The sequence below is a fragment of the Gallus gallus genome, chromosome 2 (genome assembly GCF_016699485.2).
Source record: "Gallus gallus isolate bGalGal1 chromosome 2, bGalGal1.mat.broiler.GRCg7b, whole genome shotgun sequence".
Taxonomy (NCBI): Eukaryota; Metazoa; Chordata; class Aves; order Galliformes; family Phasianidae; genus Gallus; species Gallus gallus.
This window is the reverse complement of record NC_052533.1, coordinates 53,648,836-53,666,356: the sequence shown is the minus strand read 5'-3', so window position 1 is coordinate 53,666,356 and position 17,521 is coordinate 53,648,836. Positions and strand designations below refer to the sequence as shown.

The following is a 17,521-nucleotide window of genomic DNA, read 5'->3' as shown; positions in this document are numbered from 1 at the left end:
CTATTTTTTGATAATTTTCTGTTTGTGCATCTCTTATATGTCTCACAAAACTGACATCCATAATTGTAAAAGTAGCCACCTTATAATTAAATTTGATCATCTAGACCATAAATTTACTTATCTCAGACATATGTGGAGAGAGATTCAGACAAATCTTTAAAGAAAATTCCAGAGATGGAGAGAGTAAACAAATATGATCAGAAACAAACAAAAATAAAAGCAAACAAAAACAAATAAAAGAACCCTACAACTCTCTAAAACATGTACTTTGTTCAATGATTTTGATTGTTAGATATCATAAAAAAACACTACCTTTGAAAATATAGTAATGAGAAAAATTCATGGTTGTTGAAGGTTTTTATTTGTTGTTAACATGCTGTACAGTATGACCATTGAATCTACCTGTAATGCAAAGGCTATGGTAATAGAATGACCTGAATCTGGGATTTAAATTGGTCATTTTGGTTTCTTTGAGTTGGCTATCATGGAACTAATTGTTGTGAGCTAAAAGAACATGGCATGCAAATGATGCAACAGCATTTTCAAGTTGCAATATGATCTATCAGGTATGAAAATATGCAGTCCTGGCCTTCAGAAGATTGTTTAATACAAATTATGTAATGATAAATGTCTTTCCAACAGCTAATGATAGAATGTGGTGGCTTCCTGATGGGTATTCTTAGTGATATTCTTACTCCCTCAGAATAAGAAAACAGGAAGGGGAGGCAGGAAAGCAGAACAGCTTGTGTATGAATCCTGCTTTGTTTTTGGCTGAAAACTTGCTTTCGGAGGCATTTCTTGCAATAAGAGTGACTTATCTAGGAGATGAGAGGTGGATGTTGCTGTGTGGCAATCAACATCACTGTGTGGACAATTTTACATTTGAAAGCATTTCTTTGAAGCCGTTTGCCTTCAGAAGAGCAAACTCTTAACATTCAGTAATATATTTATTTCTAATGTAGCAGACCATTCTCAAAATGTATAACTTTTACAAGCACACTTCATCCTTTACTGAGTGTTTAATAAAATCTATGGAGTTTATTATTTTTGAATGCAATTGATTAATTAAAATGCCATTAATTTCCGTACTTCAGGGCTATTGTTTCAAAGATTTTCAGTTCCAGTAACTAATGCTACCATACTGAAACAGTTCAGATTAGGCAATTGAATAAAGCAGATAGTCCATGGCAATCAAAGGTTCCATTTACAACACAACCCTCAGAAAGATGTGATTTCTCATTTGTAAACTGCTTGGAGAAGTTAAATGCTTCTTTTTTCAACATTTCTTCCTAGTCTCATCATTCTTCCGTCACTAGAAAATATCACTTTTTGCAATAATGATCTGCAAATCTAGCCTGACAACCACAGCCACTGAAGGAAGAGTGGAAGTGTATTGTTTTTGCTGAGAGGGACTATGCTATTTTCATCTCCATCAATTGCACCCTTTTCAGCTTGTAGAATCAAAGGAGAAACAGCACTGACTATCCAAGACTCCTCCTTTGGTTTCCTGTTTCAGATTTTTCTCATTCCTACCACTTTATCTTGAGAAGAATAGAAACAGATAACAATTTCATGATAATAAGTCCACCTAATCCCATACTTTATGCCTGACAGAGGCAATGAGAGGCAATGTTTAGCAAATAGATCTGAATATAGATACTTGTTCATTACCTGTGCACTCCCCCAGCATCCAGACACCGTATTCAAGATGCCAGAGGGTACTTTTCTGCACGTTTCTTGTCAGTGTCTGTTCATAGTCCATGAATTTGCCTAATGCCTTTTTGATACTGCTTATATTATCGGCATCTACGATGCAGATTAAAAATTTGTGGTGAATCAAACAGCACATAACTTGCTCTAGACAAGAATGAACCCGCTTGCCATCTACTTTTTTCTATTATTTATTTTATCTTAATAATCAAAGGGAAGGGTTTATTTCAAAGCAAATAGCTCAGAACCTCTGCAAAACAAGATTGAAAACTACTCACTGGAGACTTTGCCCTGCTCTAACAGCTCTCCCACCCTTTCTAAGCTTATCTACAATGATGTAATGGGATACAGTATCAAAAGCTAGATGAAGTCAAGGTAGACAACATCCACTGCTTTTCCCTCATCTATCCAGATAGTCATGACCTCATAGAAAGCTACTAGATTGGTCAAGCATGTTTTCCCCTTGGTTTACCCATGTAAACTACTTCTGTATTTCATGTTAAATGCTCACGTATTTTAAGTTGAAAGAAATAAAAACCACTATAAAAAACAGAAGGACTTTAGGATTCTTTTCACTTATGAGAATGTAAAGTCTGGCACTTCATATGGAATATGGACACAATCAGAGATTGGTTTTGGAGTAGCACATGGCTTTACTTTGGTTGATGAGGCTGCTACTGCTACTACTGTCCATTTTATTTCTCCACTGATCCTTGAGGAACTTCAAAACAAAAAGCTTTACTTCTTCTCCATTGTGTCTCCACTGCAGTATTAAGAGCAAAAACAATGATGACAGCAGTGATATTTCTATGTCAGAACACATCCAGATCACAATCAGAACAATTCCCCCCCCCCCCCCCCCCCTTTTTTTTTTTCCAAATTACATTTTGTACATACATAGATATTGGCTATATGCATGGTAGCCACACTGATGACTCTCAGCACTGAGGCTTACAGCAGGCTGATTATTGAGTATATTCAAATTAAATAAAGGAAGCTGCACATCACAAATAGCAACAATTTTGCTCAATAAAACTAGAGGTCCAAAACCAAGCCATCTTTTAAGAAAGGATTATTTAAGACCAAAATGGAAAGTGTAACAGAATAATGCTCCTAAACAAGTTTCTTTTGTCAGGACCAGGAGTTTACCTCCCTATCTTCACAGCCATTGTTAAGACCTCAGCTGACTTCAGAGCTCTACAGAAAAAGCTGGAGGAAGATTCAGCAAAGTGTCTCCCCTAAAGAGCTCTGCAAGGAAGACTTACTTAGAGCTTTTTGTTTTCCTTGGGAGCTCCTTTAATGATGATGCTTTCAGGTGTGTTTCCAACTAACACAGCAGCTTCATTGCAGCCGCAGACCTCTGATTTGGACTCAAGCCCAATGGACTGGCCCCCTGACTGGACCTGCCTTTTCACCATGGACTTGCCTGATGATTTAATAGGCTTTTTTTGTTTGAGCCTGGCAGTCGTCTCTGGGCCTGACCCTGACTTGCTTTGGAAATGCCTTCTTCAATATTAATATTAATGAAAATAAATTGAAGGACATAACAATTTCATAGCAAAATATGAAAGTAATGTGCATTGAGAGAAGTATTTCAAGTGTTCAGAATCAGGTACAGGCAATAACTTTATGCAATAAATCCATAATTTGAGTGTACTTCTGTACTTGTCATTTTTATATTGTCCTCTACATCTTTTCTTTATCTTCTATGATATATGTGGTCAGTTCACATAAGGAAAACTGTTGTCTTCTAAGCATTTATTACATGTTTAAAGAAAGCAGCTATCAACAAATGGCATTTCAAAGCATTTTTGAATACACCCTCAACAAAACAGACTACAATAAACAGAGAAAAGACACTGTACAATGTATTTTTTATTTACATGGTCTGTTAGGTGACTGTCATTGAAATGACATGTCCATTGATTCTTGCCAAAATGAAAGTTGAAAAATGAAAGGAACTGAACCTAATTTCAGTGATGGATTGAAAAAGCAGCTTTTTGAATAAGCAGGCCTGAATCCCTAGTTTATCATATAGAACTTTCCTCAACTTGTGCATCACAAGAATTTTGCAAACGTGCTGTCCTGCTGCATTTTAGTTAACACACTGTGAGGGCTATCTCACAGGATGTCCAGGCTCCATGAGACCCGGGGTACTGCCAGTTCTGACAACTGTTAAAATAGCTGAAAGCCCTGGAATAATCAAGCAAACTTGGTTACATTCTGTAAATACCTAGTGGAAAAACAGAAATTTCAAAAGTTATTATGAAATTTCTCACTGCAGTTAGCTAAACATAAAATCATCCTACCAGTAGAAGATGAAACCAGGAAATTTTAAGCTAGAAATAAAGTTCAGTGAATTTCTTTAACCTTCAGTACAATTCAACTAGAATTATCTTGGATTTTTTTTTTTACCACTAAACATTTATATAATTAGAAATGAGATATTTTCTAATACGCATGCTTTATGTAAACAGAAAGTGATAGACTTGTTTTATACAGGAGGACAGATTAAATGACTGTAAAAATCCCTTCTGGCTTTATAGCCTAATTTGAAATAAAAGATAGTGGCTACTCTTAAAAGCTACTTGGAAGCTTTAGTGCATAATGTGACTGATTTTCCACTTGTACTTGCTATGTAATTTATAAGATGAATACACCGTTACTTCTCTGCAAACAGCACTAAGTTCCTATTTTCTTTTAGAAGTGTATTTTAGGGCTGTCACTTTTATGTTGTGCCACATTAAATAAGTTCTGAACCTTAGAGAACTCTTCTCATGTTTCACTGCTGTTATTTTATGACTGGTCAGTGGATATACACTCTCCAGCAACATGTGCCATTGTCAAGGTCTCTCCTTAGCATGCTTTGGTTGCATATGCCCATCAATTTGTAGTGAGAATTTGCTTCCTCCATTAGTCCCAAAGAAATACAGAGTGATTTAGAATCCAAGAGATGTCTGGAGATCTTTCCAAACAGCTTCTCCAAATTTAGATCAGAATGCTCAACAGCTTGAAAATCTCCACAGACAGATTCCACAGCCCTTCTGAGCAACTTGTTACAATGGTTACATTTGCTAAGTGAAGATTTTCTTTTTTTTTCTTTTGACAATTTGGAATTTCCTCTGTTGTAATTTATACTCATTGTACCCTAGACTTTCAATAATAACTTTATTTCTTCCTCTCTAAAACCACAACTTATGAAATAGAAGACAGCAATTAGATACTCCCTCTAGCTTTCTCTTCTTCAGCCTGAACATATCCAGCTTTTTCTGCTCCTGCTTCGACATTATCCACTCCAGCCTACAAAGCTTTCCTATTGGACTTGCTCCAGCTTTTAAGTATCTTTCCTCTGTTTAACAGTTCCAAATCAAATTGTTAAACTTCAACATGTAAAGCTTACTCTGAGTGATAACCAGTCTTCAGCATGCTGGCTACTCTGGTACTTGTTCCTGCTTCCGAGGTGCGTTCCGCCGGGGGCTAGTGATCTACCCTCTCTAGGGCCATTGCTACACAGACACCAATATGAGGATATAGCAAATGGCCTTTATTACAGCGTGGCAGCTCCTTAAATACACACCTTGCCTTGTCTACGCCCCCTAAGCACGCGTCATATTTAAATCACAGAGCAGGGAGGTCCTATCGCATCACATCCTGAGTCCCCGTTAACGCCTACTGCAACAGGTACTATCTGTGAAATAGCTGAGAGCCCACTGTAAACCGCAGTCTTTAACATGTACATAGGTTGCACTGAAAGTAAAGAGTCCTGTTTATTTCCATGGACACTACAGTGAAGACAAAGAGCACAGTATCACCATTTGATAGAGCAAATTCTCTACTATAAAACACTATTTTTCAGCATAGTTGCCACCGTTAGCTATGCATTTTCACCAGTGATGAACAAGAGCCTGCATGCTGCACTCATAACAATTTGCACCAGCAAAGGTGACCCACTGTTGCTGTCACCACTGCTGAAATACACCATCCACTGCCTCACTGTGCGCACATCCGCTGGTCTCTATAAACACTCAGCAAGCATGAATGAATGTCAGTGGGTGCAATTTTTTCCTCTTGGAGGTATTCAATTACCCACCTTTGCTTCATATACACTTCCATGTCAGATACCATTTTGTCAGACTGCCCCTCTGCTGCCATTTGTTGCACAGCAACAAAATATGATGAGGTACTGGTGGGAACTCAGCCTTTACTGCCACATCACCGACACCCACCTCTGTGTTGTGGTATAACATAATAAAATAGGATGCATTACTTTCAGAGCAGCCCTTGTATGTTAAATAGTATTAGCTCTGATAACAGATCCTGAAGAGCACCACTGAACACCAGATCAATTCTGAACCCTTGACTGTCACATTTTGATTCTGACCATCTAGACAGACTTCCACTCCTTTTCTCTCTGGACCAGAGAGACCAGAAGTCTGCTGATTTTCAGGCAAGAAAGACTGGTGTGAGGTTAGACTTTTCTTAGTTTCTGATACTTACTACTGATCTGACAGATACTTCAGTGTCTGGATTGAAAAGTTCTATGTTTTCAGATGCAAACTTTTTCTCCTGTTTAATTTTTTATGTTACTATTGTCATTTTCTATGTGATAGAATTGACCCTATAAATCTGATTAGATTATAATATACATGTAAATCTAATATTGTATCTTTTTTTCAGTATATTTTTTCAGACAGTGAACTGATAACTAAGGTTTCTGTGTGAGTCATGACATATTGGTAAAGTTTTGAAATCTCTTCATTAACTCAGGCAGACATACCGATTTCTAGTTTTTAATTTTCCATCTGAACTGAAAGTCTGAGAAGGGCCATATAGATTATTTTTAAAAGCCTTTCCAGGATACACAACAATGGTGCTTTTTCAGATAATTTTGCAATACAAATAAAGACATTTACTCCTCATTTAAACTTGTAAACTATTTTGCCTTGATATTAATTGAAATACATTTAGACATACTTAATTTGTGCTAAATAATACAAAGCCTTGATGTTTCTCTTCTAAGTCACTTATGGTGATCTTTGAATTAGATGCAGTTGTTCCTAAAGAACTGTTGTTTACTCCAACTAGGCTACAAAATATCCTATGTCATTACAAGCAGTAATGCAATTTAGGGAGTTGTAATATTTTTGGACTGACTATACAATTCACTGCTAGCTTTTAGATATTGATCTCTTTCCAGATCTGATACTGATCTCTTTCCAGAGAAACTGGAAAAAGATACTGATGGCCAGAATGAAACACCAAAATTAGTTCTGTACTTAGTGAGTGGGGTACAGAAAGCTCTGCAAGCTAGCATTTCTGTTAATGAGCAACTTTTATAACTGACTACATTTTCTATAACAAATGTACATTTAAAAAAATATATATATTTCTGTGGTCATTTGTGTCTTATCAGCAGTGGTCATGCCCCAGCTGCTGTCTCTTCTTCATGTCTTAAACTCTGCCAGTCTCTGGAAGAGTAGAAGTATTATACAATCTGACCTAAAAAAACCAGTAGCTGTGAGTCTGCTTAAGTGATGAACAAACAGAACAAACTGCTATCTGAACAAACTACTACCAGGGAAATCTGTCTTTGGACTAGACATATTTATTTCAGAGAGAGAAACATATTCAAGGACTGAGTGAAGTAGTAAAGAACAGTTTGTAGCACAATGCAGAATGTTTCATTTTTTCCTAAGAAATAATCTCTTACTCCAGCTTTGAATCATACACTCTTCTTGAGATATTTGGAGCTGCATATGAAGCAGAATATACTCTGATCTGTGAGCCGTTCTATGATAAGGCATGAGGAAACAGTAATTGTGAATGAGTTGGGAGCTAAACTCATCGATTTTGTATGCAATTGTGCTGGTTTCACCACTGATGGCTGTCTGAACTCCACCACAGTGTTCTTTCCCCTAAAGGACAGGAGAAGGAAATACACCTCTGTACCTGGGAAGATCATGGAACAGATCCTCCTGGATGACATATTTAATCACACGAGGAATGAGCATATGATCCGAGACAGCCAGCACGGCTTCCCCAGGGGAAAGCCATGCCTAACCAATATGATGGCCTTCTATGATAGAGTGACGACATTGGTAGACAAAGGGAAGGCAATTGATGTTATTTACCTGGACTTGAGCAAGGCCTTTGACATGGTCCCCTACCACATCCTTATCTCCAAATTGGAGGGATGTGGACTTGATGGGTGGACCACCCGATGGATAAGGAATTGGTTGAAAGGCAACAGACAGAGGGTGGTGATTAATGGTTCTATGTCCAGGTGGAGATCGGTAATGAGCGGTGTCCTCCAGGGGTCTGTCTTGGGACCAGTGCCCTTTATCATCTTTATCAATGATATCAATGATGGAATTGAGTGCACCCTCAGCAATTTTGCTGATGACACCAAGATGAGTTGTGCGGTTGACACAGTGGAAGGAAGGGATGCCATTCAGAGGGACCTCAACAGACTTGAAAGGTGGGCCTGGGTGAATCTAATGAGGTTCAACACAACAAAGTGCAAGGTTTTGCACTTGGGCCAGAGGAATCCCAGGCATATATACAGACTGGAAGGAGCAGTCCTTCAGAGTAGCCTTGCAGAGAAGGATCTCGGGGTCCTGTTGGATGACAAACTTAACATGAGCCAGCAGTGTGCTCTTGCAGCTCGGAAAGCAAATGGTACACTCGGTTCCATCAGATGAGGGGTGGCCAGCAGGGAGAGGGAGGTGATTGTCCCTCTCTACTCTGCCGTTGTGAGGCCCCATCTGGAGTACTGCATCCTAGGGCTGGAGCCCCCAGTACAGGAAAGACAGAGAACTGTTGGAGAGGGTCCAGAGGAGGGCCACAAATATGATCAGAGGTCTGGAGCACCTCTCCTATGGAGAAAGGGTGAGGGAACTGGGCTTGTTCAGCCTGGGGAAAAGAAGGCTGCAGGGTGACCTAATTGTAGCCTTTCAGTACCTAAAGGGAGCCTGTATACAGGAGGGGAGTCAGCTCTTTGAAAGGGTAGATAACAGCAGGACTGGGGGAAATGGTTTTAAGTTGAAGGAGGGAAGATTTAGGTTGGATGTCAGGGGGAAGTTCCTTACTATGAGAGTGGTAAGGTGCTGGAACAGACTGTCCAGAGAGGTTGTGGATGTCCCTGTGGGGCCCTGGGCAGTCTGGTGTAGTATGAAATGTGGAAGTTGGTGGCCCTGCCTGTGGCTAGGGGGGTTGGAGCTTCATGATCCTTGAGGTCCCTTCCAACCCGGGCCATTCTGTGATTCTGTGATTCAATGAAAAAGGGCTCAGAGGTTGAGATAAGGACAGGAAAACAATTCACCAATTACCATCCTTTCAAAACAGACTCAGCATAAGGGAGATTAATGCAATTTATTACCTATCAATAGCAAACTAGAGCACTGAGAACTAAAAACAAATTTTAAACACCCTCCATCCACAATCTCTATCTCCTCCCTTTGAGCAGTGAAGGTGAATGAAGAATGGGGGTTCAGTCCCTAGCATTTCTTCACCTTCTGCTTCTTCCTGGTCACTCTCTTCCTCTGCTCCAGCATAGAGTTCCTCCCAAGGGATTCTGTCCTTCATGAACTGGCCCTGCATTGTCTTCCAGCAGGTTGCAGCACTTCAAGCACTGCTTTAACATGTACCTGTACTACAGAGCCCATCCCTCAGGAGTGGACTGCTCCAGCACAGGTCTTAGGTAACATGGAGCATTTTTTCAGTTATTCTCATAGAGACACTCTGCAGCCCAATACCAAAACCTAGCATCATGGTTTTCCATAGTTATTCCATATAATGGCATCATGCAATGAACTGACGGAACTGAGACAGCTGCTATGGAACATTTCCCAGTACTACTGAGAACTACAATTCCTAGCATGCTCCAGTCCTTCCCACATGGTTTTTGGGAAGGAAGCAACATAATGAAATGAGGACATCCTTCCTTTTCTCCTCCTCAGGCATGATGCAGGATGAGGAGATGTCTGTATTTCCCATTTGTTTGATTTATTACTCTTGATTCCTTTTATTTTTATTATGTAACATTCCTTCACCATTTTTAGTAAAATAGTTTATCTCAGTCGATAACTCCTTTTTCTTACTTCACCACTGGCTTCCCTCAGGGGAGGGATGGAGAAGGTCTAGCCCCCTGTCAAGGATAAAAGGCCTTCAACCCATGACACCTAGCCACAAGTCTAATAAAATAATCCATCAAGAACTGCTCAGATCTATGATACAGTAGGACTTTTACTATCAAATCAAAAACACTGCAGACAAATGATAGGAAAAGGTGCTGCACTGGTATGAACTCACTGTGGCAGTTCAAATTTGCTGAAAGACTATGATGGATCAACTTTGTAAGGTTAGATTTTATACCCTGTACAATGTTGTCTGTCAATGCAGCACTAACTTTGTGCTAGCTCAGGTATCATTTGATGTCTGTTCTCCTAAAGATGACTATGAGCCAGCACAAGTGCATGAAACTCTTAACTTCTCAAAAAAATTCAGAAGAGATTCAGTGATTTTAACCATGTTTGGCTCCTCCAGTACTGCACAGATATGATGTTCACAACTGTGAAACAGCTACAGATCTATTCTTTGCTAAGTTTTTGTCACAGAGCTTACCTAGATAGATCTGTGCCCGTGACAGGGGGGCAGTAGGCTTGCGGGCCCCCCTCCCCCCCGGCTTCCCGAGAAAAATGAAGCGGCGGCAACGATCTTAGAAGGAGAACTTATTTTACTAACTATGATGTTGGGATGCAAGATGACACAATACAATACAATCTAATTGGAAGTAAGGATAATAAACCAAATGAAATGAGGGAGAGAGCGAAAGAGCGATAGAGAGGGAGAGAGAGAGAGAGAGTGAGAGAGTTTCCGAAACCGAAAGCCTTACTTGATGAAGGCGCCCGGCTTGGAAAGCACACCCACTCCTCTCCCGGCAGCAAGCGAAAGTGAAGAAAAACTGCGCGCAACCAGATGACGTATCTTCCGTGATGTGTCTTCCTTCTCTGACCGTGAGGTCCTCTGGGATACGTAGTTCTTCTCTTTTGTCCATGATGTTATGATGTGGAATACCAATAGCGAAGTTACAAAACCATGACAGTTTTCAAAACTATATTCCTTGATTAGAAACAGGTCAGCACTGATTATGGCAAACTAGAATACTTCAGAAATAATCAAATACAAAATATGAGTTAAGCTCATGTCTATATTTTTGGAAAAATACCAGGTATTTATCGAAACTTTTGAATGACAATACAGTGAAAATAATGGAAAGAAGATTTAGGGCAACACTCTTCTAGGAATACACTAAGGTGTACTCAGATCCTCCTAGAAAACTTGTTAGGGCACATGAGGTTTTAAGAGGTGATCCAAGACAGCGAGCAACGCTTCACTAAGTGCAGATTGTGCCTGACAAATCTGGTGGTCTTCTATGATGGAGATGTTGTACTTTGGTCTGGACAATCCCAGATATGCATATAGACTTGGAGAACTTCTTGAGAGCAGCCCTGCCTAGAAAGACCTGGTAAATGAAAAACTTAACATGAGCCAGCAGTGTGCACTTGCAGCCTGGAAGGTCAGCTGTATACTGGGATGTGTCAAAAGAGATGTGGCCAGCGAGGCAAAGGAGGTGATTGTCTCTCTCAACTCTGCCCTCATGAGTTCCCATCTGGAGTACTGCGTCCAGGACTAAAGCCCCAAACACAGGAAAGCTTTTGGAGAGGATCTGAAGGAGGACCACAATGATGATGAGAGGGCTGCAGCACCTCTCTTTACAAAGACAGGCTGAGGGAGGTGGGCTTGTTCAGTTTGGAGAACAGCAGGCTCCGGGGCTCATTACACCTTGCAATATTTAAAGAGGGATTATAAACAGAAGGGAGACTGACTTTTTACATGGGTATATAATGATAGGACAAGTGGGAATGATTTTAGATGGAAAAAGGGGAGATTTAGATTAGATGTCAAGGGGAAGTTTTTCATAGAGAGGGGTCTTGAGGTGCTGGAACAGGCTGCCCAAAGAGGTTGTGGATGTCCTGTCCTTGAAGGTGTTCAAGGCCAGGTTTGCTGGGACCATGGGCAGCTTGATCTAGTGCTTGATCTATTGGTTAACAATGCTGCCCATGGCAGGCAGATGATATTTGAGGTCCCTTCCAATCCAAGTCATTATACCACATGTACCGCATGAGATGCCAGATAATGATTATGCACTATATTATTAATTCTTTATATTTTGGTTTTATGAGCTATTTTTTTTTTAATAAATTCTTGAACTGTTTTGAAGCAGTTATTTCTTAGGTAGTTGTAGAAAGCAGCCAGTGTGTTTATTCTTTGCTTTGATCTTTCAATATAGAATCTACTTTTGGTACAATTTTTTATCCAAAAATGAACTTTAATTAGTGAGAAATTGGATCAATACTTATCACTAAGTAGGATGAATCAATATATATATATTTTTTTTTTGGGGGGGGGGAAGGAGTATTTCTTTAAGTGTCAGGGGGAGGATTTTTTTTTTTTTTCTAGTGGCAGGATACACATGTGTAAGCTTAAGTCTTCTAAAAAGGGAAAGAGATCAGAATTATTTTTCTCTGTGATACCATTTTTCTTTTTGATCTCCACACCCAACTATTCACAGTGGGTCTCAGCAAATGGAATTATGAGATATTTCAGATGAGGCAATAGTTCTCTCCATGCTTCAAGGGAGATTACACAGATATCCACACAACTACTTTTTCTTTTTCTTTATTTTTTCTTTTTCTTCCTTTTCCTTTTCCTTTTCCTTTTCCCTTTTCCTTTTCCCTTTTCCTTTTCCCTTTTCCCTTTCCCTTTCCCTTTTCCCTTTCCCTTTCCCTTTCCTTTTCCTTTTCCTTTTCCTTTTCCTTTTCCTTTTTCCTTTTCCTTTTTCCATTTCCTTTTCCTTTTCTCTTTTTCCTTCTTCTTTCTCTTTCTCTTTCTCTTTCTCTTTCTCTTTCTCTTTCTCTTTCTCTTTCTCTTTCTCTTTCTCTTTCTCTTTCTCTTTCTCTTTCTTTCCTCTTCCTCTTCCTCTTTTCTCTTTCCTCTTTCTCTTTCTTTCTTCCTTCTTCTTCTTCTCTTCTTCTTTTTCTTCTTCTTTTTCTTTTTCTTTTTCTTTTTCTTTTTCTTTTTCTTTTTCTTTTTCTTTTTCTTTTTCTTTTTCTTTTTCTTTTTCTTTTTCTTTTTCTTTTTCTTTTTCTTTTTCTTTTTCTTTTTCTTTTTCTTTTTCTTTTTCTTTTTCTTCTTTTTTTCTTTTCTGATATGTCATGAATTCCATCAGACTGAATAAATTTCTGCATCACTGAAGCATTCAAGGTAGCTGATAGAGATATGATGACATTTTTTTGCATACAAAAAAGATTTCTGCAAAGACCATAAGAGCAAAATCTACTACATTCATACAGTGTGTCAGGAAATAATTAAACCGGAACAAAGAAAATCCAGATGTGACCTCCGTGAAATGGTCCCAATGGTAAGGACAATAAGTTAAGGACAGGTGACTGGGGGAGCTTGTGGAGCCCAAGTGTCACTGGTGAGCTCTATCAGATCAGACTACTATTCTGGATAAAGGGCTAATCTGTTATACTGTTAAAATTGTAAAAGTAGTTGAGCATGAACAATGGGAAAGATATGGGGTACATCAACCGTATATGGGGTGCATCAACTGTAACCCGAGGAACTTGCTGATTGCTCCAAGGAGCCACATCCTAGAAACCATCCTAGAAACTGAACCAGTTGAAGCTGGAATACTTCCTCAAACTACACCAGGGTCAGAAGTACGCTGCAAGGATGACATACAGCCTTCATCTCCATGACCACCAGGACAACCACCAGGAGGCACCATGCATGTGTAGAAGCATTAATTAGGGGAGGAGTTCAGGGCATAGAATGGGTGTGGAATATTGTAATGAATTTCTAGAAGTGATTGTGATAACCACTCCTTGTCATAGAAATACTACGAATTTGCATATATTCCTTCTATAAATAAAGATGTTTACCTGCTTCAGTGTGCAGGTTAGGAATGGGCTACCTTCTCTGCACCTGGTGTGCACATGGCACTGAATAAACATACCCACTTCATAACTACTTTGTGGTTATAGAGTTTGATTCCACAAGTCAGTTCATTGGGAAATAAAAAGGAGCAGATGTCACAAGAGGAACTGGATTAGCTCAAAAAGGTTGTTCCAAAATTAATGTCCTGTACCCTATTAACATAATGTAGCATGAAACAGAGACAGAACTCCTAAATGTGTGGAGAAAATGCATATAACTTATTAACTTCATGGAATTCATGCCTGTTTGTTTCTTTTTCCTTGAATATTTAGTGACTGATGGCAGGCAGAAATAATCTTGATTTGAACAGTCAATGGTGACTTTCACATCTCCACAAGTAAAGCTTTCCAGCTGGCATCTATATCCAGAGATCTCAGCACAAGACCTAGAACATAATCCCTCAGTTCAGTTAAGAACAGTGTTAGGCAGGCTTGAAACAGATCCAGAAGTGGCTAATCTTGAGATTTCAGCCCTTTTTTTTCAGAAGTTTAAAACACATTGGCTTGTACATGGGTTTTCTTTCCCTGTCATATGGCATCTGATGCTACTAATTACCCATTTATCCATTATTTGCTGATGATGGATGAATGGGTGACCTTTGACAAAACACAGTCACACTAAATCTCACTGCTGTGACAGAACTGCATTTATAATGACACCTGGTCTTTGTACTGCTTAATGTGGTGCCACGAAAGGTGCACAGCTCTTCTCAATCACAGAAAATCAGTCTTTAACATAAAAGCTCCTTCCCACCTCATGCTAAATTAGGGAATAAGAGCACCTATGTCATGTTCTAAGTCCCTTCCTTTTCATCCATTGGTAACTTAGTTGAAAAGCTGACCAAAACAAAAGAAAATCTATGATTTCTTACAGATATCTGATCAAATGGGAGTCTTGTGAGCAATTTCTAAGCCACATGCCTGTCACTGTTCATTTGAGTCAGCATCCTCTCTTACTGGGTTTAGCTATTCCTGGCCAGCAGTACCATCATTGATGGGGAAAGAAGACCCCTTATAAATGATCTGGTTAATAGACTCCAAGACTTCGAGTTGCATTTAAATCCTCTACGAGCTTGTGTTTCAGCCATCACAAGAATAGTTGAAAAGCTAGACAGAATGGAGAGCAAACAAGAAGATATAATAGACGAACTGTCTACCAAACGTGATGCTGATGGATTCATGGTGGACGAGGACCAGAATTCCCAAAACCCTCCACTGGAAAAGCTGATCAACTTGGTGTCCTCCCGACCTACATCACCCAACATCTCAGCCATCAAAAGGGGATGTCCTCCTGCTAGAGGAAATGATAACGGTAAGACTATAACACGTCTTGCCTTGTGGCATTACCTGCGTGACCATGGAGAAGATATGAAGCAGTGGCATTAGAAACCCACTTCTGCACTTCAAGCATGGATACAAGAATTACAGGACAGATCAACTACCAAGGTGAAGTCCTCCAAAAATGGTGATTGCTCCAGTTGCTGTGGACAACCAAGGTAACAAATAGAGGGGCCCTGACCCCAGCCAGGAGGGGGAAAGAGATAATAGAGTGTATTGGACTGTGTGGATTAGATGGCCTGGCACATCAGAACCACAGAAATATAAGGCACTGGTAGACACTGGTGCACAGTGTACGCTAATGCCCTTGAATCACCAAGGGACAAAATCAATTTATATTCATGAGGTGACTGGGAGTTCCCAAGAGTTGACTATGTTGGAGGCTGTAATAAGTCTCACTGGCAAAGACTGGCAAAAGCATCCTATTGTGACTGGTCCAGGGCTCCATGTATACTTGGTATTGATTACCTCAGAAGGGGATATTTTAAGGATCCCAGAGGGTATCGATGGGCCTTTGGAATAGCTGCTGTAAACACAGAAGGTGTTAAACAGTTGTCTGCGTTGTCTGGCCTATCAGAAGATCTGTCTGTTGTGGGACTGCTACGAGTAAAAGAGCAACAGGTACCGATTGCTACAAAAACGGTGCACAGATGGCAGTACCGCACTAACAGGGACTCCTTGCTCCCCATTCAGAAGTTGATTTGTCAACTAGAGAGTCAGGGAGTGATCAGCAAAACTCACTCACCTTTTAACAGCCCCATATGGCCAGTGCGTAAAGCCAGTGGAGAATGGAGGCTGACAGTAGACTACCACGGCCTGAATGAAGTCACACCTCCACTGAGTGCTGCTGTGCCAGACATGTTAGAACTCCAATATGAACTGGAGTCAAAAGTAGCCAAGTGGTATGCCACCATTAACTTCACTAATGCTTTCTTTTCCATTCCATTGGTCGCAGAATATAGGCCACAGTCTTCTTTCACCTGGAGGGGCATTCAGTATACCTGGAATCGTTTGCCCCAGGGGTGGAAACACAGCCCGACAATTTGCCATGGGTTGATTCAAGCTGCATTGGAACAGGGAGGTGCTCCTGAGCACTTACAGTACATTGACAACATTATTGTGTGGGGCAACACAGAAAGGGAAGCTTTTGAGAAGGGAGAGCAAGTAATCCAGATCCTTCTTTGTGCTAGTTTCGCTATTAAGCGAAGCAAAGAAAAAGGACCTGCACAAGAGTTTCAGTTCCTAGGTATAAAGTGGCAAGATGGACGTCGTCACATCCCAATGGATGTGGTGGACAAAATCACTGCCATGTCTCCACCCACTAATAAGAAAGAGACACAGTCTTTTCTGGGCATAGTGGGCTTTTGGAGAATGCATGTTCCAAACTATAGCCTCATTGTAAGCCCTCATTATCAGGTGACGCGGAAGAAGAATGATTTCACATGGGGTCCTGAGCAGCAGCAGGCTTTTGAGCAGATTAAGCAGGAGATAGCCCGTGCCGTGGCCCTAGGGCCAGTACGGACGGGACAGGATGTAAAGAACATCCTCTATACTGCTGCTGGAGAGAAAGGTCCCACCTGGAGTTTGTGGCAAAGAGCCTCAGGAGAGACCTGAGGCCAACCTCTGGGATTCTGGAGTCGAGTGTACAGAGGGACAGAAGAATGCTACATTCCAGCTGAAAAGGAGATCTTAGCCGCATATGAGGAGGTTCAGGCTGCTTCTGAAGTAGTTGGTACTGAAACACAGCTCCTTCTAGCACCTCGGTTGCCAGTGTTGAAGTGGATGTTCAAGGGAAAGGTTCCCTCCACCCATCATGCTCCTGATGCCACTTGGAATAAGTGGATTGCGCTGATTACGCAACAGGCTTGGATGGGAAATCTCAGTTGTCCAGGAATCTTAGAGGTGATCATGGACTGGCCTGAAGGTAAAAAGTTTGGAACATCACCAGGAGAGGAGGTATCACGTGCTAAAGAAGCCCCACCATACAATGAACTACCAAAAAATGAAAAGAAATATGCCCTGTTCACTGATGGATCATGTCGTATTGTGGGGAGGCACTGCAAATGGTAAGCTGCTGTGTGGAGCCCTACATGACAAGTTGCAGAGGCCACTGAAGGTAAAGGAGAATCAAGTCAGTTCACAGAGGTAAAGGCTATCCAACTGGCCTTAGATGTTGCTGAATGGGAGAGGTGGCCAATGCTTTTTCTTTATACTGACTCATGGATGGTGGTGAATGCCTTATGGGGGTGTGTAGAACAAATGAAGGCAATGACAGAGCCTTTATTTGAGAAATAGGCACACGAGGGAAAGATATCAAAAGGAATTGACTCACCCCTCCCGGTAACAGCGCGCAGAGAGAGACGAGCTGAGGAATGTGTCCCTCCACCGTTTGTACCGTCGCGCCGCCGCAC

General features: G+C 40.6%; 1 protein-coding gene across 4 annotated transcripts in view; it reads right to left on the bottom strand.

Annotated features, from left to right (window-relative positions):
* CNTNAP2 (contactin associated protein 2) overlaps positions 1–17,521 on the bottom strand; it is a 909,905-nt gene that overhangs the window by 196,776 nt on the left and 695,608 nt on the right. The gene's annotated exons all lie outside the window — the stretch shown is intronic.